Genomic DNA, 25,559 nt, shown 5'->3' with positions numbered 1-25,559 from the left:
TCAGTACGTTCTGGAGATGCAAAACTCACTTTTTTAGTCTTCCATGACCATACTTGCGGATTCTAACTCATGATCTCTGTTTGCAAGAGGCAAAATGATTTTGGGTACTGCAGGTCCTCAAATTCCCTGATGAATTTCCATAACTCTGTGCATTCAGCATTTTGAAAGCCTTTTCTAGGTCCTGCACTACTCCATGAAGGACCTGCAGGTAGCTCTGCACAAACATCAGAGCACATCTGCATCCCCACTCAGTTCATTGCCAAACACAGTCTTTGTGTGGACCAGCATTTTTGAACCTTGTATACTTTAATTAGGCTTCTAAATCCATTTTTAGGAACCTGAAAAAAACTTGATTTTTATCTGTGCCAAGCAGCTGCATCTACTTGTTACTTAAACAGAAGATGCAGTTGTTCGGCACCTTTGAGTATTGGACCAGTTTTATTTAGGTCCCTAACTTCAATCGTCCATAGAAGAGCAGAGTCAAGTGAGATTTGAATTCTTTTGAAAGTGTCGTGCTTTTTATATAAGCAAGAGATAAAGCTGCCTGTATTAGTGAACACAGAACTGAACAGTGTACTTGGAGCCACTTGTACCAGCGACATCCCACATCTAAGTAATTCCATTCAAGTGTAAATGAGGCATATTGCAATTTCAGGATTATTTACTACATTCGTTTAGTACAATCACCTTGCAAGAAGCCTCAAAATGCTTTATTTGCAAAGAGCTGCAAAAATTGCCCCTAAGAATGTGTATATAAGGTGTCGCATTTTTCTTTTTGGAAACACTGAAAAATATGAACAAAAACCCCATAGAAAAACATGCTTGGAAAGCTGGAAGAGAGGTATAAGATCCTTTTGAAAACGCAGCCCTCAAACCAGAAGGAAAAATGCTTTCTTGTTCTTCAGGCAGGTGGAAGTTACCTGCATTCATGTAGCTACAGAAAGCAAAACAAGATAAAAAAGAAGAGGACTACTCTGAAATGTCTTGACTAACTTAATATACCTAGATTGAATTTGTAAGCAGGTTATTATATTAATTATTTACAGTCTTGCCTTAAGAAGATGTAGATTTTTGTGTGTGTATGCACATTTGGATTTTTTAATACATTTATATCTGCTGATATGAAGAGTTTTCTTTGCCTCAGAAAAAATGATCTGATTCTGACTTCATTTACACTGATCCAACTCTAAAATTCAACAGTTACATTGCTGTAAAATTACTATTATCAAGGGGAAGAACATTCTAAAATTATCCCTTCAGCAGAGAGCACAAAGCCTGAAACTCTCAGTGCTTTCAACACCATTTTATCAGGACTGTGATCTCGGTACAGCTGATAATGCAGCCAGCCGAAGCCATGAAAGGGAGCTTTGTGCCCGGCTACACACCAGGCCATGTAAGACTTCCAGCTTTTTGACTGGTCGACAGGGATGTTGCTCTTAGTAACACAGCAAGATTGATTAGGTACAGTAAAAAAAAGAAAAGGGTATTTAGAAAGATAGTGGTGAAATAAAGTTCCTCCTCTATGAAAGCTGCTACAGTGCATGCAAGCAAAAAATGCCAAGTAGTCAAAAAAAAGGCAAAGTGCTCAAATATTTCAGATACTCAACTAGTAAGGAGATTCAGAAGTTTGTTTATAATGGAGAAAACTCAGCCCTGTCTGATCCAGAATGAATGCAGTGTGATATCTCTGGTGAACCACACACAAACCTGCAACTGAATCTCCAATGCATCACCCCGTGAAGGAAAATCCAACTACTCTCACTACTGTTGAGACGTTTGCCTTCAAGATCTTATTCTGACTTCTGCTAGTACTTCGCTCCAGTCGGTGGAGGCTGGCCAGCAGAAAGAGATGTTCCCTGGAGAGCTGCCCTCCTTCAGAAGGCTGCAACAGACACATCCTGGCTAGGATGCCAGGGAGCAGAGATGACTGCAGTGAACCAGCCTCCTCTCTAATGATCCTGTGTCCCATCTCTTCCCCTTCAGGGCATCCAGGATACAGCTTTTTTCCAGGAAGACAGGAGTAGAAGGGAGCAGTCTTGTTGGCCAACTGAAAACCACAGAGACAGCTCCTTCACAGAGTGCTCCCATGGCAGAAGGAATGGGTTAGGATCAACATTTCTGTTGTACACTGTATATGGGAATACTGCATACTCAAAAACATTTTGTGGACTTTCCCATCACAGACTTCTGCACCAGGTGATATCTAACCTGGATCCACAGACGTCTGTAAAATTTACCCTGACATATTACACTGTAGTAAAAATTTCACCCACAAATGTGCTAGTTACAAAAGGTCCCAAACCTATCAGCTAATCTTTTCCCAAGATGATTAAGAACGAATAACACAGCACTGAAGTTTTAATCATCTGTCAAAAAGTATGACTCACCATGGGCAGGTGGTGAGCACCATACACCACAACTGGTGCACAGCAGGGCTTTCTAACTCCAAACAAGCATATGTCACTCTGCTACTTCCACTCTACGTCTCTGTGCAAAGGCCAGGCATAGTCAGTCCTGCCTTTCTCCTGCCTTCTGCCTGCTCTTCAAGCTGGGCAGGTAGGTGCCTTCCACAGGAAGTGAGGAAAAAGATGCTGGTCCCAAGGAAGATATGAGATGGTGACAATTCAGTGCCCCCAGTGCTCTCTTAGCCTGTATGATGGCTTTTAGATGACTTCCTTCCACATTTCATTGCTCCATGACACTTTCATGGGGTTCAAGTCAGATTTTGGGCTGGGTAACCCTCTTTTGTCCCTTGGACTTTTCCCCTTCATCTGTACTCCAAATCCATGTGCCTGTTTCTTAGCATATATATAGCTACCCATGAAGAGATACTCAAATTGCATACACAAAGAAATGAAGATCAGACCAGCTTTACTGCAAGTCCCTGCAGAGACAAGCCCAGCTAGTCTCTCCCAGAGCTATAAAGTTTGCAGAGCTGCTTTAAATATCTCTTCTCTTCAGAACACAGATTGGCTCGTTGAGGTGGTATATACACATTACTCTGTATACTCTGTATGTGTGAACATATGTTTGATAGCTAGATCACTCTATTCCAATACATAAAACCGCGCATACACTTGTTCTTTTAAAACGTTGCTGCTGCTGACTTTCGCAGAGGTTCCCTCCAGGAATCTCACTCCCCTCTGCTCCACTCGCCCCCGGGAATGTTTTCCTCCAGCCATCAGTAGGACTTGGGGACCGGCTCCAGAGCGGAGCAACGATGCTGCGAGCATCAGCCAGAGGGGGCTGCGAGAGTGTGTTGTGAGATGCAACAGCCTCGAAGGGCTGAGGCTGCTGACTGTGCTAGAGGCTTTTCTCGCTTGCGTAAACCATTTCTTGAAATAATAATGCTTAAAATAGTGCAGAAAGTCTTCAGGTTTCTTGCTTTTTTATGCATGCAGAATTAGGCAGCTAGGATTGAAGATGCAGATCTGCACGCTGGCCAGCTATTAGCACTGGATGTCTGTGTCTAAGACGCTGTAAAAGCAGTTGGATTCTGATGGCATCAAACTCATAGCGAGGGTGCTGTCCGTTCGATCACCAAGCAGTTTGTTAGCATGGTCTCTGTCGTTCAGCATTCTTATACAGCTAAATGTTAACAGTAAAGAAAGGGGCCAGACTTCTTGGGATAATGCATTTGATGGTGATAAAAATGTTTCTATGGAGCTTTACAGCAAAACAAGAATTGCTGCCCTTTATCTGATGCACACACATTTCATACTTGCAATATGTCTAAAGTGATTTTATGACTAAATCCTGGGAAAAATGCAAAGAATGCTTGGCCAGAAGCATACTTTTCCAGTAAAAACACAACATGGCTTATTAACTGCGGCACTTGGAGGAGACTATTCAACATGAAGTGCATTTTTTTTAGCTCAAGACCAAAAACATGTGTTTGGGTATACGTTTTCTTTGGCTCCAGGCACCAATTTGACTGACTACATTAGAGGGGTCTCCAAACCCTTTTAAAGAACACTAGCTTCAGTACAAATGAAGTGGTATTCTATTAAACATGCCAGGGTACTGCAGCTGAAGGCAAGGTTAAAACCTCCTGACTTTTTCAGAATATATTAAGCAGAAATAATGGAAACAAAAAGCTCCATTAGGTACCTTGTTAAGATTTTTGTAGTTGCTGATCAGCAACCTTGTTATGGCAACACTTTTCAAAGTCACTGCAAGAAATGTTAATTGTGGCCATGGCGGGTGGGGACAACGCACAATGAACTGCGGGAGCAGTACTATTAGTGTTACCGTGAGAACAGATTATGCCATTTCCATTCTATCTTTGAATTCTGGTGGGTGTAGGGTGATGTGACTCTGAGTGATGTCAGATTACCCAGCCTACATTTTTCTTGGAAAGAAGCTCCTTCCTCCACTTCCCTAGCAGGAGGGCTTGTAAATACCGCGCTTAGGAAATCTCAGCTTCAGCAGACTCTGAAACGATCCCCGCACTATCTGGAATTTTTTTTAGTTGGACAGCTGGAAGGTATACGCTTCTTGAATACCTGGAAACACCAGAATATTCTCACTTGGGTTTGTGAAATGGTGAGAACTGATAACAAGGGGTGGTTTTCTGGACTAATCCCCAGGAAACAGGACCTCACTCTCCCCAGTGTGGGCTGAAATCCAGACGATCTCAGCCACATTTGTTAGCGGGTCACAATGTCACTCCTCTTCTCTCCCATTAAAAAACTAATTGTAAAAGCTTTTGTCTCTAATCTGCAGCTAACAAACCAGCAACACTGAAAAAAGGGGAAGAGTGCAACTCAGTCCAACACGCCTGAAGGGAACACTATCTCCACATCATGCAATATATGAAACTGCCCAGAATACAACCTGTCAGGAAATGCAATCGAATAGTGGGGTTTGTTTTGAAACAGATGTGGATTTGCACACATCTTCTCCCTGCTCCCTTTCCCAGTCTACCACAAAAGGCCATGCAACAGAGGGGTGCACAGGGCAGTGGTGCCAGCTCAATATCACCATGCAGGGCTGCACACACAGCACCAGGCACCAACCCTCTGTTGTGCAGCAAGCAAATAGATGTCTCCCAAGCAGCTCCATTAAACACAGAAATTTCCACCCTCCCTGCTCCAACACACATGCACAGGCGGCCAAACCATGAGGATTACTCAGTTTGCATTTGAGCCAAAGATAAAAGATTTTAAACTCCAGTCATGCTCCCTCCTCTCAATCCTGAGGCGCTTTTCCCAACCACGTGGATAGGTCACGCTGGCACTGGCTCTGTTCAACCAGATAATTTTTTTTTTCATTTTCTATCTGAAGGCTGCAGACTGTGCTCCTATGACAGAATAGATCGGGACAGATTTTTTATTACTCTTTTTTGCTGTGCTGTCACAGGTCGGAAACCAGAGATGCTGGTCTGGCTTAGTCTATCACAATATACCAAAAGCTTGGCATTCCTCCTCACTTTGACAGCACATATGAAGGTGGGCATGCTCCTCATCCTTCCCCTTCCATATTGAGAAGCAACTCCAGTAATACTCAGACCAGCATAAATCATCTGGAAACAGACCCAGGATCAAGCCCAGAAAGGAACAGGCATCAAACTGCTGATTTCTGCTGCTGCTGAACTCAGGCAGGACTGAGCTGGGATGAACCACAAAGAACATCTACTTTCTTATGAAAATCACTAGCACAATTCTACTTTTCTCTTCATATTGCATCAAACAAGCTCCTAGTGATACTAAAAGGGGAGTGGAGATCTGCTGATGCCACAGCTACAAGATAGTGCCTATATTAATCATTTCACCTCCAGCTTTTTAAATGCTTGAAAAAGCCCCCTCTCACTATGAAAAAAGGAACTGCATGTGCCATGTTCAAAAGCATTTGTTTCTTTCCTGGAAGTAAATACAGGAACTGAATTATTCTCTTTCCTACAGAAAAATACGATGCAGTTGTTTTTTCAATTGTTTTAAGGCAAAAAGAAAAAAAACAAGGAAAACCACATCTGAAATCCACAATTTTTAAACTTCTTATTTTAACAACTTTCCAATGTGCACTGAAGCTTTAGAAATTAATTCTGAAACTCAATGAAAAAGATGAAAAGAAAGCATAATTTTCAGATTTGACAATTCTTCCTGCACACATACAACTCTTACATAAGAACACATGCAAACTTTTCTATTAGAAAAGTCTTTCAGACAGGGAAAGAAGTCTGTCCCCAGGTGTGCACAGAAATCCCAGTCTGGAAGGTGAAAGGATAGGGAGACTGGCTAAAGCAGTCTTCAGTACACAGTTGTGCCAGGAAATGCAGAACAACTTCTCAGCTCTTCTCACAAATAGGAATATCTAAATGTGATGGGAAAGTAAGAGTAACACCGTCTTCTTTGAGGTGAGTCTGCTGGTAATTACAGATCTGTTAATGTGTGTGCATGTAAAAGGCAAAGATTGTTTATGATACACAGAAATATGTGGTTTTATTCATTTCAAGACTGGTGAGTGGGTTCTCCCCCTGCTGCATGATTCTATCCCTCATGATCATCCCTCAGCTTCTTACATTTCTGCCCGATTCTTCTATAACCTTTTGGTGCCTGCTCTTTACTCTTGAAATACAGTTACTGCTGAATCATTTATATCTCATCCAAGATGCTTGTCTCACACTTGGCACACCTGATGAGCCCTAAAGGGAGCTGCTGCCGTGAGAAGCTGATTCGCTCCACACTTAGTGCCACCTCATCCGTATCGGTGTCCCATTTACCTTTACAGTTACAACCCAGACCCACCGATACTCGGTCTGCAAATGTCAGGCTGAGCTCTGAGTTGTCTGTTGCTCAATTCCTCTGCCTCTTAGATCTGCAAGGGAATCTCTGAATATTCTGCTGACCTGCTGCAATTTTTCTGGTGCTTACCCTGATCTCTAAAACAATACTTTGCATATTATGGTTTGTTAGCAAAACATAAGCAATTTTTCTCCAAGCATCTTTCTCGCTCCTTTATTCCTCTCTATTTTAAGTAACTTTCCGCTGAGAGCTATGTCACATTGACAACTCTGGAGACCAAGGTATTTCAGGGAGAGGAGCCAAGCACAACCCCGTTCCTCTATCAAAATTTAAAGGTAAACTCTCTCTCCTCTTCACTGTTCCATAAGAAATTGCATCCTCTTTCAGTCTGCCTTAGCTTCAGAAAAGTCCCCGTTCACCAAAATGATGTTGTACTGTTGGGCAGGCGCAAGACCAAACCTGTCCACACAAATCCCTTGGATGGACCAGGACTCAAATCCCTAAACTAAACGGGATGAGTTATACTGGTGAAGGAGTTGCTCTCTATTTCTATACAGTCCCATACCTCCACAGACGATAGACAGAGGCAGTTCCAGGCAACGTGCATGTATAGGAAGGCTTCAGCAGAGAGCCATAGGGAGCCTGGAAATACAAAGTCTTCTGGTCCTGGCCAGGGCCAAGTGGAGCCTTCCCAGCTGCCAGTCCAAGCAGTCACACCAGCAGAAGATCCCTGGCTGAACTGTGCCCACACAGCCAAGACAGCAGGTGAGAATGAGCATTTCACTTCTCACTCCCTCTCTGGAGGAGGACAAGACTCTCTGTTTAGCCATGAAATGGGAAAAAATCAGGATTTGGCCTTCCAGTTCTGCTGTCAGCAATGCTGAATGCCAAAATCCTGATCTAATTCCTTAGAAAGAAGAAAGTGGCACTAAAGGAGCGAGAAGAGCAGCACTAGCAGGTAGCTACTACCCTACAACCTTCCAGAACCACTCTTTCCAGTTAACTAATTTCTCCACCCGAAGAATTAGTTTCACTGAGCAAATAAAATATTGCCATATCCTTAAAAATTCACTTTTTAAGAGACAAACAGGCTGGCTTCCAAAGAAAAAGTTAGGCATGTGCCACAGAAATGGCTGCTGAGGAAGGCAGCATTGCAATTGAGTCATTAGGTTAAAATTAGTTCACCAAAGGATGGGGAAGACAGGCATTTCATAGACTACTCTGTCATGGTTTAACCCCAGTTGGCAACTAAGCACCATGCAGCCGCTCACTCACTTCCCCCCCTCCATGGATAGGAAAGAAAATTGGAAGGATAAAAGTGAGAAACTTGTGGATTGAGATAAAGACAGTTTAATAGCTAAAACAAAAGCCACACACACAAGCAAAGCAAAAAAAAGGAACTCATTCACCACCATCAGCATGCAGGTGTTCAGCCAGGAAAGGAGGGCTTCATCACACGTAACAGTGACTTGGGAAGACAAAAGCTACCACACTCTGAATGTCCTCCCCTTTCTTCTTCTTCTCCTAGCTTTATTGCTGACTATGACACCACATCATCTGGAATATCCCTTGAGTAAGTTGGGGACAGCTCTCCTGGCTGTGTCACCTCCCAGCTGCTTGGGCAACCCTAGCCCACTCACCAGTGGGATGGTGTGAGGAGCAGAAAAGGCCTTGACGCTGTGTAAGCCCTGCTCAGCAGTAATGAAAACATCCCTGTGTTATCAACCCTGTTTTCAGGACAAATCTGAAACATAACTCCATATGAGCTACTGTGAAGAAAATTAACTCTATTCCAGCCAAAACCAGCAGAATTCTTTGGAGATCTAACTGTAATGACAGACAGGTCCACTTAAAAATATTTCACAGTCTGAGTCTAGCAGGTCTGTTTACAGAAAAACTCAAGATAATATAAGGAGGATCAGAGTTTTTGTTGAATTCTACAGGACTTAGCAAAAACATAGCTCCTGTTTCTATCCTTCTTTACCACTGCTGTGATTCAGCTGCTTCTTGACCATACTATGAAATTAAAAAAATAAACAAGAAGCAAAGAACACTTCACAAACATGGCAAAAAAAATCACTACTTTCCTCGCAGATCTGGAACATGGGCTTTAATTCAAAAGGTTCACAACCATTTTTGAACCATCTTTGTTTTCTACAAGCACACATTTAGGAAGATACAATGCTGTCTGGGAGATGACCCCGACTGCTCCTTTGAAACAGGCTTACAAACAATGAAAACAACAAAAGCACATTAACAAGCAGAAGCATGGTTCATTATTTGTAGGCATTACTCAGTGTTGATAAACGCAGACAAAAAAATGAGTAAGTCAGGCAACCAAAGCCCAGTGTATTACTCAGTGACAAAATAAACCTTTAAAACCTTGATTTGCAAGCTAAACCCTATTTTTGGGTTGTTGAAAGCAGCCAACCAGCCAGCAGCAGCAGATGATGTGCACAGTGACCAACTGTTACGGTGGTTCGCCAACATCCATCACACAAATTGATTAAATATAGTCTGTATCAGTCACTTAGTATAGGAGAAATAAAGTCATTGTAATAGAATATAGTTTGCAGGATCAATGCTTCCTGCCAAGGAAATAAGTATTTTGACAACACCTTGATATATATTTCTCTCTTGAACCCCATCCGTGTTTTGGAACTTAGGTGGCAGTGGGAAATCATTAACCTTGCTTTTCTGAGACTCAGAAAAGTACAGAAGCCAGCTGTAACATATAAGCCTGCATGAAGCCACATAATTCCTCTTCCTCTCTCAAGGAGCTCTCAGAAAGAGAACACACAGTACTGAAGCACCAGGCAGCTACAGATGCAGGGTGCTGAGAGCCTGGTCTGCATGCCGCGGCAGAGCTCTGCATCGGGAACACCATGCAGGAGTGTGCACCCATTCCCCTACCTGCTCAACACAGAGCATCTGAAGATGCAGTCTGTGCAAGCTTCAGATGAACAGCCATTTCAGCAGTAGACTTCTCTCTCTCTAAAATTTCATAGCAGGGACTTGATCTGAAGGAAGTGAAAGGTTTTTCTCCTTAGATTATCCATGGAGTGGCGAAGAGAGTAAAGAATCAGCAATACAAAGTCCCACTGTCACAGCAGTCTGGGGAGGAGCAAGTAAAAACTGTGGAGGATATGGTGCTGCAAGCATAAGTGACAGAAAAAATTCCGTAGGCTTATTAAAAAAAAAAACCCAACACCTAGTTTTCATCATACACATTGTAGTTTTCTGGTCATGCACTGGAAAATTAACTTTGTGATCAAAAAAACAAGAGACATAACTATGGAGACCAAGCCCCTACATGAAAAATGGAATTTAAGAACTTATGACTTGCTTGGATACAGCAGAAAAGTGAATGAGTAAAACAGGCCTGTTCTGCTCAGTCATTCTCACTTGTAATGGCTCTATGCAGCTTGCCAACAGCTCTTCCTCAGCCTTGGAGAACAGCCTGATGAGCCTGTTCCAAGTGAAGTTTAAAAAAGTTTATCACTAGGTAGTTTTACAGTAAAGCAACTTCTGTTCTCTTTCTTTAGTTTTTTGGGGTTTAGTACAACAAGAAGAGACAGCTGCAGGGCAGAAAGCTGAACAGAGAGGGATTTTTGTGTTTCTGCATGGAAATCCCTATTCAAATATATGCTAAAATACAGAGTTCTTAGAAATCCCCCTGTGATTTCCAGACATGGTCACTGTTGGCACCGCCCCCAGATAGCACAGGGAAGAAGGAGACATGTCTCAAAGGTGATACTCAGACTCCTGCCCAACACAGAACCCCTCCTGTGCCATATTAGAGAGCTCTGCCTTTGTTCGGTGTACATCAAATGACTAGAGTGATGTGGCTTCCACCCCTTCCCACTGGGGACTATTCCACAGTCTAACAGATCTTACTAGCTGGAAGTGTTTCTGGATTTCAGCCTACATTTTCTGCACTAAAATTTATCCTGTTACTCCTAGCCATACTGCTTGGACCACCCAAAACAATTCCTCAAATTCGGCTATTTATAACCCCTCAGGTGCAGCACTAGTAGTTCTAACATCACCCTGTTCCTTCACCCTCTTTGTCTCTCCTTCAGACAAACTCTATGTATGTAGTTCTTAATCTTTCTTCTTCTGTCTAGTCCATTCATCACTTTTGTTGCAGCTGTATGAATCCCCTGCAATTTGCCAAAGTCTTTCTGGTAATGAAAGACCGACATACATATGAACTTTGTATCTCTTAAAGCGTTGTCTGATAAAAGACATGGACTAATATGCACACACACAGAAACACACATGACATTTTCCAAATTCATTCTTTTTATGGAAAGAGCTTAACTTTTTTCAGGCAGGATGCAAAAGGCCTAACAGAGGTGGAAAAGTAACGCACTGTTATTTTTTTTTCAGATAAGAAACTGCCTGACTCCCAACTGCTTTCTACGATTGCTCATTCTGCTTTGCAAAAGCAGTGTATTTATCGATGCCTTCCTCTTCCAGTCCTTTAAGGAAGCTCACATTAAAATGTCATGTTCTGGTTTTCAGAAATTGTTTGTCTCGCCTTCAAGGAACAGTTCAGTGAGCTGCTGAAAAGTAACCTGTACCCGTGCCTGGCTCTCTCCTTTGCCTCCTTTTTGCTATAAGAACTATTCAGGGAGACAGGTTGCAGATATGAACAGTGAAATCCAATTAACCATTTCTTATGATTTTAGAACTTCATCTTGCTTATGAAGACCAAAACAATGCAGAGAAGGAAGAATTTCCTTTGGGGCCCAGGGTAAAACCCCTGCCATCCTGATGCGGAAGCGCATCTTTGCTCTATCAGAGCTCCGGGACTGATTTGGGCAAGTACTGACTTCTGTGCATCTGTTACCTTCTCCCAAAATGGGCTTTTATATAGAATATACACTTTAATGCATTTAACCCCAAATACTTTAAAGGCTATTCAGTAACTACCAACCATTGCAGAAGATTATCTGTCTACAGTTTGGGATCAGATATACAATAAAGACTTCAATTTTTTCAGACAGACATGACTTCACGTGACTTCACATGACTTCAAGTTCTACTTAATTGCAGTAAGAATTCAAATAAACTGGGTAAGAGTGCATACAACATCCAAACACACTTTAAAAAATGAACATTCATCTACTGCAAGGAAGGGAAGAGGGGAGAGAAGTCTTTCCACGCCGATGCCACTTTAACCCGCAGGCAAGTTCTTTCCTCTAGCAACACAACTGTGACTATTTAGCATAGAATTAATTTTATTTCCTGCAAATATCTAGGCCATTTTCACAACAGAGAGTTGAAAAAGAAAAAAAATTGCTGAAATAGCCACTGAAAACCTATTTCCCTCTTCTAGTCTATTGGTAGGCTTACACTATTCAATACATATTTTTATTTAGAAGTTAAAGACAACACCCAAAACTCTGCTCTATTCACTCACTTCATACCAACAAAACATGTACATCCAAAAATCCTGAGCATAAAAAGAAACTCCTAAAGTCATTATGACATTATTTGTATCCTGCAGTAAGTCATAATTTGTATGTACCCTGCCAAGTACTTTCTGTCAAAGCTAAAGTAATTATTAGGAAGTATGAAAGCAGGTGTCACTTCTGGCAAGTTGTAAGATGGCTTTATATTCTCAGTTGCAATGGGATAAAAATGATCCCTAAAAAGAGCATAGCAGGCTATTACTTTACATCCAGTATATATGTGAAACATAACAGTTGCCGCCTGTACTTCTTTCCTCTTCAGTATTTTAATTAAAGATTCAAGCTCCTAAAAGACAAAACCTAAAAATATGTGCAAAATCAATCTCATTTTGCATAATTTCTATTTAGTTTCATAACCAACTGTCAAGCCATCTGACCCTCATTTGCATGTGCTATAAGGCAGGCAGCCGAGCTTGCTTCCACTGCAGTGAGACACACACTTTGTCCCTGCTCACTCCCACATGCTAACCTCCGGCTTCTCGGATGAATCTCTGCTACAGCACTTCAGGACAGAGGGGACAGTGGTTGTTATAATTACAGGGCCAAGACCTTTCCAACTTGGGTGCCTAAATATAAATGCCTAACTCCATCTTTAGACATCTGAATAAGCTGCTAGTTTTTCAAAGGTGCTGGGCACCCAGCATCTCCTACTTGTTTCTGTCAAACTTGCCAAAAAGAACATCTGCCTTTAATTTATTCTGAGAGCTGCAGGTACGCAGGACCTTTGAAAGCCATCCCACTTACTTCAGTCCCTAAATACAAACCCAGGTGCCTACCTCTAGGCAGTCAACTTGTAAAATGCTGAAAAAGCAAAAAAGATAGCATTATTAAATAAATAATAAATTCTTAAAAACCTCACGCACAGACATTCTCAAGACCTTTGGAGTCTTGTTCCATAGTTGACATATGATGTGATGTAAAAGAAAGCAGATCTGACTTTGTCAGAAAGTAGCACTTTACGCTGTGACTGGAGTATGTACAGTGCTAGTAATTAACATAATTATAGTAAGGAAAGACATTCTGGGAAACAATCTTCAAAAGCTGCTCTTCTTCCTTGGATAAGCAACCAAGCAAATCAACCCCCCCAAAGTGGTTGTATTTACGCTAAGACTTTAGGGAAGTTGCAAATTTACTAGTGTATTTATTATGCAAGTTTAGTTTATTTTTCTTTCATTCAGCCAGACACCCACATTCTTGACAGTGTAGAACTTGAAAAGATTTTTTTTATTTAAAAACTGCAAACGGAAGAAAAATACAGGCTACCACCTGCCTCTGCAAATCTTTCGCATGTGCATTTGAGCATCTGAGCACGAAGCAAGTGACTACCCTGTTAAGAATAATATTCAAACACAGCGGCAATATTCCACCCTACAACAGGGCACCGACTCAAAAGGCAACATGACAACACATGTCTGCCTGTACTTAAAACGCTGTTCTGCATCAGGGACCTGGAATGTCATGCTGCAAGACCCAGAGATGTTCTCCTTGGAGCCGACCAAAGAAGCTCCTGGCTCTGGAAAGGAGTGCTGTTGGAGTCAATGAAGAGGTTCACTGCTCTGGGGCTTCCCTGTTTCTAATCGGGACATGCCAGGTAAGTGTATGCATGTATGTGCTTTCCTTGTGAGCATGCAGGAGCATGTCTATGCTTTGGATTAAAAAAAATGGAACAAACCAGGCCTAGGGTATATACACAACATGCAGTTAGTCTGTACCTGTGAGGGGGAAAGGCTGGTACTGCCACATCTGAATTCACACGGTTTCAGACACTGTAGTATGTCCTGAACTGAGCCACCAGAGGCACTAAATTCTCAGAACATAGAAAAAAAAATTACTGTTATTCTTAGTACGTTATTTTCTAAAAAAAAGTCTCAGATTCCAAGCAGGTTCAACCTCTAGGTAGGAAAGGGAGGGGGAAGGAAAGTATGCCCAGGAAAATCCAGAAATATATTTATGGAAGTTCTACATAAGCCTTATATAACAACAAGGTATAGCACACTCCTTCACAAAGGTCTAGTTTCCTCCAGGACCAGGATGACACCTGGCCCTGCCCTACCTACAGCATCCTGAAGAAGCCTCAATTTGCTACGTTAGGTGAGCTGTTACCATTGCTGTAATTTCAAAAGTTCTCCTGTTGCAAGCCCCACTGGCACAGTGACCACGTGTGCCACCACTTCTCTGCCACACCGCATTCTCAGTGCTGGTGCTCACAGGACTTGGTGTGCGCTCTCTCCACAGTCAGGATGACACTGGAGAACTCATCCCATCGGTCTTCAGTTTACAAACACCATTCTCAAATCTTATGCACAGCCCACCCACAGGCATGCAGGGGATCACCACCACCTCCTCACCCACAGGAGCTCCAGCAGGCTTCAGTCACATCTTGCTGCCACTCGCATCAAGGCAGGGAAGAAATGCCAGAGCTGCTGCCTAGACACTGCCACTGGGTGCAGTGCACAGAAACCTGACTTGGTGAGGCAGCCAAAGCCATCAAGCTCCAGCAGCACAACGAGCAGATGCTCCTTCTGTACCTCATGCCACATCTCAGTTCTTCTTGTGGTGCATGTAGGAACGGGAGCCAGGTACAAAGCGTATTTTCCGTGCTTCCTCTGCACGCTGCAACAGGATCTGCCCTGCTGTCCCGTCCCACCCTTCCCACAGCACAAGTGACCTGTCTAAAGCATAAAGGAGCTACAGAGGTGGCTTAGAGGTAAGAGAGACTGGTCTTTCCTTGATACACCAAGAAACTGCTTGACATGGTGCACACGCGAGGGTTGTGCGTGGGATGATGTCTGCCCATGCACAGAGGAGGGAATCCACCTCACCACAAGGGATGCCTCCTTCTCTTACTTTGGTTTGGACCTACAGCTACAGCTCTTGATGCTTCATGGGGACTGCAGTATAGCACAATTAGATACTCTGTAACCTTACCAAATAATCTCTCTATGGGCATGCACATGTGCCAGGCAAAGGGCTGCAGATTGCCCACTTTGCTCAGGAGGAGGCAGCTGAGATGCTGGACAGCTGCTCTGCCCTGGCTCATCTCCACCACTGAGAGCCAAGTCACTCCTTACACACAGCTCTGCAGCCTTCAGCGCAGCTCTGTCTAGAAAGACTAGCTGAGGGGCTGTACCCACCTGAGTGACTTTTGGGTGAGGAAGCTGCACTCTGGATACATGTAGGAAGGCTGGAGAGCAGCCACATACCTGCTCCCACCATAGCTCCCCCAGGCTCTGAGCTGGCCAGAAACGACAACACTATTTGTTTTTCTTTGACATTCCCAAACTGAGGAAACAGAAAAAGCAGTCAAAAATAGGAATAACTAGGAAAAGCCATTGCATATTTATTTGTCATAAATTATGCTTAAGAGAGCATTAGACCAAATAAATCATCACTCATCGAAGCAGGTTTCTGCTGCGATCAGAGCACTGCACTATACTTCATTAGAAACATTAACTGGACAGTGGCAAGAGAGGGGTCTCTGCTGCACCTACTCTTCACCCCCACTCCAATTTCATCAAAACATTCTCCTCACGTTGATTTGGTTATTTCTTGGAATGGAAAATATTTTTTTTACTACACAGGAGAGTATGTCACTATAGGACTTAACAGGAAAGCCTCTACCCCAAGACAAATGTGTTTCTGGTAAGAAACTTCCCTGCTAAATCTTGGATGAAGCACACAAGATCAAACGTGTATACTTCCTCAGTCTCTCGTCAGAGAGAAAACACATTGGCAGTGGGATGTGCAAATGCAAACCCATGTGCTTTGGGTCCCGTGAGCAAAGGCTCAGAGCTGCATCTCCTAGTGCTGGCCTCTGAAGACCTGTAATTCTCTCAGGAAGGCAGCAGCACTCTAAGAAAGTCTTGCATGTTATTCCTGAATGGTTTCCTTGACGAGAAGTCTGCATATGTGATGAGACCAACAAACATCCCTACAAGTGTCCCACTAATGGGCTGTTACTGGGAAGATGTGTTGCTCCTGTGAGACTAGGCTGATGGCAAGAGCCCAGATATATGGGGCTGGGCCACGCCATTAAAAGTGAGGAGACAGCATTTGGGTTTGATTTACTTTAGAGAAGGTGTTCTCCAACAAGGTTTGAGGTGGAAACAGGACTGCATTTTGTAGGTGGAGAGGCGGTAACACTTTAGGAAGAAGCTTTGATATCTGAAACTGAAATAAACCCAGCTACAAGCTGGCGATGCTAATTTGAAAGCCTTGACACCTAAAGCACAGACAACTAAATGCGCTCTTCTGGGAGCCTCTGCAAGTGCTGCTGCCCTGGTTTCTCACACCACAGGCTTGTGTCACACAGCCCTGCAAACAAAACACGTGTGTTTTGTGTTACAGTATCCTGTCACACAGGGACAGCCGTGAGAAATACTCTGTTTGCAGGGAGACTGAGCAGCATCGCTCATCTTCCTTCTGGTGTCAGTAGAAAACAGCAGAGAGCTGCCGGCAGAACAAGGGTATCACCCTTGTGGAGGGTATTCTCAAGAGTGCATGCAAAAAAAAATCAAAGGTACGACCCTATTTTCTCTGCACCTTACCACCCCGGAAATACTCTTTGAAGGGTTAGTCCACCCACTGCAGTATTTCTGGTAATGACTCACAAAATCCCACATGAGTCTGATACCATTTGCTTGATAAAACCAGATGCCAAAATGAAACTATGCATTTGGTGCTTGAAAAAGAGGAGGGGGAAAAAAAACCCCAAAAGACAAAACCCTACTAGTTGTAATTAGTAACGAAGTGGTGGAACATGAAACTAACAGTGTGTGGTGCGAGAACAAAGCTGATGGCTCTGCACAGACCCTCTGCAGACAAGGGGATGAAAGAAAGGCTCTGCCGCCTGCTACCAAGAATTCGTCTCTTGAATGTTGCAACTTACACAGATGTTCGCATAATTTCTTGCATGTGGACAGCAAAAGGAGCATTAATTTCAAGAATGATGTGATTGTTTGTGTGGTAAGGATAAGAAAGAAAAACTTTTAACATGTATTCAGTGAAGCCAAACTCTTCCCAAATGCACTCAAAGGACTCTTCATGAAGTCAATGACAAAATTCAGAAAAGACTTCACAGCACTCTTTTTTCCTCTAATTTAAAAACCCAAATTAAATTACACTCAAGAATCTTAGGAGATTCAGGAGCACGAAACATAGTGGTGCATCACAATGTTCACTCACCACTGCAAAACATTAACTAAACTTGCTCTGAAAAACGTTTTGACTATTTATAGAGAAGGCAAGGGGAAAAAAAAAGATGATTGCTGGGCTGTTGGGTTTTTTTGGTTGTGCTTTTTTTTTGGCAGACTTTATTTGAAAGCAGCCAAACTCCTTTCTGCTTCTGTAAGGCAAACTAACTGAGCACTGAGGTCACAGGAAGAGAGTACTTAAGGTTGTGCTTGAATTCGGGACAGCCTTCTACCAGGTGCTTTGTCCAAAACGTACTGAACTCCTGCTTAAACCCTGCCTTAAGGAGAGATGTTGCTTAACTATTGCCTTAAAGAGAGATACTTCCCTCAGGCTGCTCTTGAGCAGTCCTTGTAGTACTCCAGCCCAAAACCTACTGCAGGTTAGCAGCTGACATTTCATTCACTTCAAGGGATGCAGGGTCATGGCACAGGAAATGAAAACACCCAGCACTTCTTCTGGGTGCCCAGCACCCCACAGGATGGAGCTGTCACACAGCTCCGATTAACTGGGAAGGGATGCTGCAGCAAATTCACTCTTGTGACAAGTAAAGCAGGTACAGAATTTTTTATTTGGTCTATTTTCACAGCAGAAAAGATAAAAAAATTGTGTTCAAATAGCTGGCTGGAGAGAACACACAGCATTGTGAAGGCAGGTGCCAAAAAATTCCAATTAATTTGATTTAAGATTTTGGTTGGGCTTTTCCTCCCCCCCCCCCAGTTTAACATATGAAATGAATTCCTGAAATGAAACAAAACGTACATGAGGAAAAAGGCAGGTAAGGTAATTTCAGAGGTACCTTATAGCAACACTTAAAAAGCATGCATGTCTCTTCAGCATAAAAGAGACTGCAAAGGGCTCTGAGAGTCCACTTGCACGTCGTCCTCCCTAGAATAGCATTAGTATCATCAAAAACCTCAAGTATGCTCCCACCTTCCTTTTCAGCTGGGCAAAACAACGGGTCTTAAGAGCTACTATTAGTTCCATGAACTCAAAGGCAGTGAAACTGCACCATCAGCTGCTCACAACATGTCACCCCGCACTGTATATTCCCTTAATGATCTGAGCGCTCAGCCAGCAAGAACTCTATATCACCTAGAGGTCCTGACATTTCCTAAAGCAAAGAGTAACAAAGAAAAAAGTAATACGGCAGAAGGGAGTTACTTTGGAAAGCTGAGCAGCACCAAACAAAACTGCTAATGTTCTTTTGGCAAAGCAAGAGATTTGTATAACACTTTTTCCTCCTACTGAATGTATTTACTCTTAAAAATCGATTTCCTTGACAGTATTTATTGCTGCACATTGCTTGGCGGTTCTGAGAAACTGCATGGAAAATCACAACATCATGCTTGTTAAATTGACCCTACAGGGCCATACCACCAGTGCATGCATCATCCCAAGAGGCAAGCCTGCCAAAGCCATGCTGTGCATATCATCACTAAACCCAAGACAAAATGCAAATTTGGCTGTATCATAGCTGATTTGCATTGGGTTTGTACAACCTTTCTGCAAAATGCCAATTTACTCCACTTTCCTACAGCTTATTACCAGTGTGAGGTACTTACAGCTTTTATGCACGGCAGATTCAGTACTTAAAACATTAAAAGAGATAATCAAATGCCTTTTGGAAATAGAACATAGCCTTCAACATGATGACATGAGGCACAGGACTTTGACTGGGACACAGAAAGGTTAATGCCCCCTTTTAAAGGTGCAGACCCTCCTCTCTAATGTGATCGAGAAGCTGCACAGCTTTTTCAGTTTTTTATCTGATCTGCATAAGCAGAAATATTTGCTTGCAAACTATGAAGGGCCTGAATCCAGTTACTGAGTACACATTTCACTCATACTGATATCAGAATGGATGGCTGCCAGTTTAGTGTCTTGGCTGGCATTCAAACACGTTGATTGCTGAGCCTCCTTGGATTCCCAGTTCATGATTTAAAAAAAAAAAAAAAAAAAACCAACCAAAAAGAAGGAAAAAAATCCCTGACCACGAAATAAATAACACTCCACAAACATTTCTGGGATGCTACTCGGCTAATTTTCCCCCTCTCCTCTTTTGTAAGCTCAGTCTCTGGAAGCAAGCACATACAAGTAGCTCCCTGTCAAAAGAAGCGACTTGGGAGTTTAGACTTTATCTCCAAAGCTATGATACAAAGAGCATTAGATTCTTCCTAGCCAAGCAATTTTCACACGTGTGCCAGGGGCCAGCCCTCATTAAAGTCAGCAGCAGAGAAAAAGATCTGTTTATGCTTCCGTATCTTCACTTGAAAAACTGGAGGAAAAAAAAAAGACAATTAAAAGCTTGAAATGTTCTGAGAGAGATGTCACAGCCAAGTGACAGGGAAAGGAAAGGTTCTTTGCCTTACATGTACCTATTTTTTCCTTCTTTTTTCCTCACTACTTACTACCAAAATCCACTAGGTCAAAAGGCAAGCCAAGAGCTCCTTGGAGCCCCCCTTTTGAGCTCCCAAACACCCCATCTCTGAGTGCGCTATTTGACGCGACCGGCGCGCTGCGCAAGCGCTGCTTTCTCTGGCACAGCAGCAGACACAGTAGATCAGACCACTTAGACATTTCAATTGAACTTGACAGGTGTTTGTTAATAGGCTCTACAATACGTTTGGGAAGGGCTGCCTGGAATTGCAAAATGGTTTATTATGACAGTTTAATAAGCCCAGTGCACGGAGTTCAGTGCCTTATTTTGTAAGGCTGTAAATGTAAGTGACCAAAATCTGAACTGTATGGCAATACACACATAACTTACAACTAACCCAATTAATGGCAAATGCAGTCATACAGTAACTGTACAACTGGAACTGACCCTGTCAGGTCAGTCTGGGAGCCTCTGAGCTCCTTTGCAGGATCTGTCCCCCATGTATTACCACAATTCATAGAAATCAGGTATATCTATTCGGTGATAACTGCTTGGACTAATTATTAGAAAATTCAATTTATGCTGATTTGCCTGAGGGGAGGGGAGCATAAAATTAACTTGGCACATTTATTTAACTTTTTACAGTATTATTATTACTTAAAATTTATGACAGCATTGTGCCCAGAGGCCCCAGTCCGGATCGGAATCCCACTGTGCTCAGCATCCCACTGTGTGTGCCTTCATGTCCTCACAGCATAATTTCAAGGCAAAGGCCCCATCCATGCAAATTGTTATGCAAGTGCTTGCCCTGAAGACTGGGAGCGAGGCCACGGAAATAAAAGGCACAAGTGAAGTAAATGCATTAACCCACCACATCCTACCATGCACTGGCAGCCTACACCAAAAACATTCCTATTTCGGAAGTGACAGGTGAGTCACTTTGGTTTTTACTATTTCACACACAGACACAAACATCCCCTCTTACCTACTGCTCTGTTTTCTTGCTTCTATCTTATAAACAGGACCATCATCCAGTGAATGAAAAAAATCACATGTGGGGGGAAAGGCCCCATAAAAAAGATACATGTCAGAAACTGATCCAGGGAACTACCAAAATATCACCTTTTATTTCAGATATACAATGTGTTACAATGCATTTTTTCCTTGCAGTGAACTTCAAAATACCCTTTGAAGCATATCTGCCTGAGAAAAGTAGCTAGCTGTTCCACCTGCCTTTATATGTGGATGTACAAATGCCAAGCCCAAAAGGTCACCATTTGGATGATCATAACCACTGACTGTCCTTGACTAAATTGGTCTTTTTATTTATATTCAATATGCTTAACCTTATTAAACAACTGTACTGGTTAGACAATATTACAATATTAATCAATATGGTATCATTATTTTAATTGAAACAGGTTCAAGTATTTTCATCAGAAGTAGGGAAAATGGGAGCTTTTCTGGGTTAGGGCGTTAAAATTAAACTACTCAAGAGTATTGGCTGTACTGACATGAGGTACACAAAGAAGTGAAAAAAGAATTGCTGAGAAAGGGAATGGTGCCTTCAGGAGTCATTAGAAGACCGTCAGAATTAGGAGAATATTGGCATTAGAAGAATGTCTCTTCCTCTGGCTCTTTGACAGTGTTCTAGAAACAAGCCATCCATACTGTACACCCTTAGTGTTTGCTGGGGCTAAAGGGGACCACACAGAAGTCAGCATGGTCTAACTTTCAAGAAGCTTCAGAGGCTCCTCAACTCAGAGGCAGGGGAGATGTCAGCAAACACGCTCCACTCCCCGATCTTCCTTACACCCCAAAAAGAGTTGAGATTAGTCTGTACAAGCAAAGAAAAAAAAGAAACATCAGAAAAATATTCACTTGAGTGGACTGTCCTAACAGCCTTATTTCAGCCAGCATTTCAGATGGGATGAAAGCAAGCATCTGACCTTTAAGGCTGCTCCTCCACAGCTAACTTGTCTCTCCATGCCCAAACACTACAAAGACCTTGGAGCAAATTTAAACCAAACTCATACACTGGTGTAGCGAGTAGAGTTAGGCCTTCTCCAGAAATGCAGTGGTTCACTTCAGAGGGTAAGTTTGGTTAATGTATCTTCTGCTATCCTTCTACCTTCCTCTCCTTCTCTTTCTGCTGCAGTTCACTGGAGCTGTTTCAAGGTTCAATTAAATAAGTCAAACTTTTCACATGCAACTGCAATCTTGCAGCACAAAGCAACATGGAGGCAGATGAAAGAAAAAGAATCTATGATTTAGCCACACACAAATTCTGGATATTTTGCATATCACTCCTGAAACTGACTGGCAGCCCACACCAAAAAGAGTTCTGTTTGGGAAGAAAGTGACATTTGAGTCACCTTTGTTTTTCTCATTAGATATGAAGACATCAAACATCACCTCCTACCTAATGCCTCCTTTTCTTACTTCTATAAGGGCACATATTTCTGTGGTCTTTTAGAGCACTGTCTGCTTGACTTAGCACTGTGACACTTTGTGGTGCATGTGCATTGCCCCATACTGATGAAATGTGTGAGATGTCACCCATGGCTCTGCTGAGCTGCCATCCTGGCAGGATGCTGTACCACTCTGCTCATATCAGAAAGGTACATAAGGAATAGTTCTATGAAATATTGTTTCTGCCACCAGCAGAAAGTACTGGCTTTTCTTGCTGCTACCCATCCCCTTTTCATACTACCATTTTCTGCTGAAGAAGAGGCTTCTGAACTCTGTCGGTTATTGCCCTGCAGTCCATGCTGTGCCCTTGCTAGAATTGTGAGTGAGACACCTTTGGTTAGATTATGCAGCGAGACGAACTTCTTGGAAGTAGGAATTTAGTCCTTTCAACCTTTTACTCCTTTTAATGGTTGGTTCTGTACTTTTTAATTCCCAAAACAACAATAACGGCCATTCTTTGACAATGAGCCTTTATCAGGTTTGAAAAAAAAAATCGAATTAACCTGCTTACTTCAAAGCCATGCTCTCATAATTTTAGCTGGCACATCACAAACAAAATGGTCTAGAACTAACCTCAAACAGTCATCTGGAGAAAAACAACATATTTTCCCATGTCATCACCACTATAGCACATACTAACCACAGCTATTCAGCCTGTCAATTTTCAGTTTATATTATGATAACTTTACCTAAAAGTATTTTGTGGTTCAAAAACAGCAAGTGTAATGCCAAGGAAACATTTGCTGAACTGACGAGCGTGGCAGCGCTGGTGTGAGGAATATGCTTTCTACAGAACGGGAAGCAGAGTAAAAAAGATGTTTCACTCGGGACAACAGACTTCTCAGAAATCCCCCAAAACAGTGCTTCAGGTTGGCTTAATCCCACAGTCTAGTCATAGTAGGTTATGAAGAAGGAGGTTTAATTTGGTTCTCAGGGGTGAATTTTCCACAAAAACCTCCAAGAACTGTGATGAATGGGAAAAGGAACACATGAATCTTTTTTGCTTGCATTGGCATCTCCACTGCCACACAGAAGAAGGTTTTTCACATCCACTGAGCATTTAAGAGAGGTAAAGAAGGTACAGATTCATGCAAGTCTGGACAGGGAACTATATGAACGGCACAAAAGCAATGCATTTTAAAAAGACTTCAGCAAATACACTTTTAGCTGTGCAATCCCCATTATTCACAAGGCACCAAGCATTACACAGCCTTTGGTTACTGTCCTCATTTTAAGGGGAACAAAGGCAAATCTCTTGTTAATGAAGCAGTATGGCTCAAATTCTATAATAAAAACCCCTTGACTCCAACAATCATATGCCCACACTCAGGCTTCAAAAATATCCTCATGCTACAACACTGCCTGTGTCATCACTCCAGAAGCAAATGAGAAGTCACTGCATAACTTCCCAGTGATCCAGAGCAAGGAGAGGATTGTCTTGACAGTAAGAACTTTAACTATGCTTAGGTAGGGATAGCAAACCAAGTAAAAAAAACCTAAACCAAATGAAAACAAACAAAAAAACCTTGACAAGCCTATGAAAACACTCTGCAGGCTATGGTATTACTCTCTTCTTTGTACTGATTTGCCCAGAGTTGGGCCACAGCAGCACCATGCAGGTTTCTGTAATAAATTAATTGGTAGCTTTGCTTTTGTGGGTTGCAAGAGCAGTCTGAGCCACTTTGATTTGTACCTTCCCTGCTCCTTCTCCTCAGCAGCACTTTGACTTCCTACAGTGAAGCTTAGACACACCAGGGCAGCTTTACTCCCGGGGATGAACGGGAGTGCATTTCCCCTTCTTGATTTTGGTGGGAGACACATGAAAGGTGAGGCATTCTCCCCAAGAACTGATGATTTCAATACCAGCTGGACCCTAAATAATAATAATAATAATAATGGCCAGTCTTCGCGAGCGAAGATTTGGGAAAGGTCATTAACCCTTCGAGCCTGCGCAGTGGATTTTTTAGGTGAGACACAGCGTGCGCTGAACTGAGCCCACCCTTTAATCCTGAGGTTCATCTGCCGGGGCCAAGCACGCTTGGACAGTGGCAGTGAAGGTCTCAGAACGTAGGTTTGTTTAGAGTGACCTTCTCTTAGATGGATGGCCTTACAAGGCTGACGAGCTCCATCTGCCCGGGGGGCCGGGAATCGAACCCGGGTCGCAGCGGTGAGAGTCCTGCACCCTAACCACTAGACCACCAGAGGCCCCCTGGACCCTAAATGAGCCTCCTTTAAAGGGCCACTCTTAAGTCAGTCATTGTTCCCCACTCCTCACTTTTTACTAATTAGGAAGGATGTGTGTTCCTATGTATCCCATATGGATAGACCTTCTGCCTGGAAGGAAGAAAGAAACAGCAAGAAAGGGTCAAGGATTGGGAAAAACGTGTAGGACCCTGCAAGTGAGCTTGCATTTATTTCAGGAGTGAGTGAGTGGTTATCCATCCGCAGTGCACCCAACACCCAAGGCTTACAGTCTGAGACACAAATTTGAGCAGATCTTCCATGATCTTACGGTGAGTCTGAAAAAGACCACATGCAGCACTCACAAAATACACAGCCGCACTCCTCCATTGCTCTGACAGTGATTTAGGTCAATGAATGTACTGCTGCTAATATGCACTGTGCTCCCACTCCAGAAGCCAGAGCTGTGCTCTGCACAAAGCCAGGACTGTGTGGTGCCCAGGCACAGCTGCTATTAGCTGTATTTTCCCCTCATCTCATGGAAGTTTTAATGGAGCCACTAGGAGAAAAGCAGTAGCACTGCAAGTTCTGTCCACCCACTTAATAAACTAACATCCATTTTTTATGCAAGTATTGCAACTCAGCAGTTGTACTATGGAATTCCAGAAAGTATGAGACTTTCTTAATTTAGAACAATTACATACTATGCCAACCACTGAAAACCTTGGTGTGTAGCAGAAAATGTTTTGAGTCAACAGACTGAAAAGTGGATTTTTGTTTGATTGTACAGCATGTTTGATGTTTTCAAGGTAAGACTTAAGATTTGAAATCTCTGTTGAATCATTTATTATTTTCAGACTGTGCAATATGTTTTAGTTGTATTTTAAAAAAATTAAAATTAAAAAACATGTTTCACAGTTGAGGCTTTATCATATTCACAGTACTTAGACACATATCTAACTTTAAATCAGTGAAGACAACTGCAATCAAAAGGATAAGGGGGTGTTAAAAAGTTAAGTGTGCCTTGAAGTGTTGTCCTGAACAAGAATTAGACACAAGTATGTATTAGGTGTCTCTAAAATAGGTCTTTCATGTCTAATAATAAGTACAGAT

General features: G+C 42.5%; 1 protein-coding gene across 14 annotated transcripts in view; it reads right to left on the bottom strand.

Annotated features, from left to right (window-relative positions):
* ATXN1 (ataxin 1) overlaps positions 1-25,559 on the bottom strand; it is a 292,826-nt gene that overhangs the window by 52,559 nt on the left and 214,708 nt on the right. The gene's annotated exons all lie outside the window — the stretch shown is intronic.

The sequence above is a fragment of the Lepidothrix coronata genome, unplaced genomic scaffold (genome assembly GCF_001604755.1).
Source record: "Lepidothrix coronata isolate B3197 unplaced genomic scaffold, Lepidothrix_coronata-1.0 Scaffold23, whole genome shotgun sequence".
Classification (NCBI taxonomy): Eukaryota; Metazoa; Chordata; class Aves; order Passeriformes; family Pipridae; genus Lepidothrix; species Lepidothrix coronata.
This window is presented reverse-complemented; position numbering and strand designations above follow the sequence as displayed.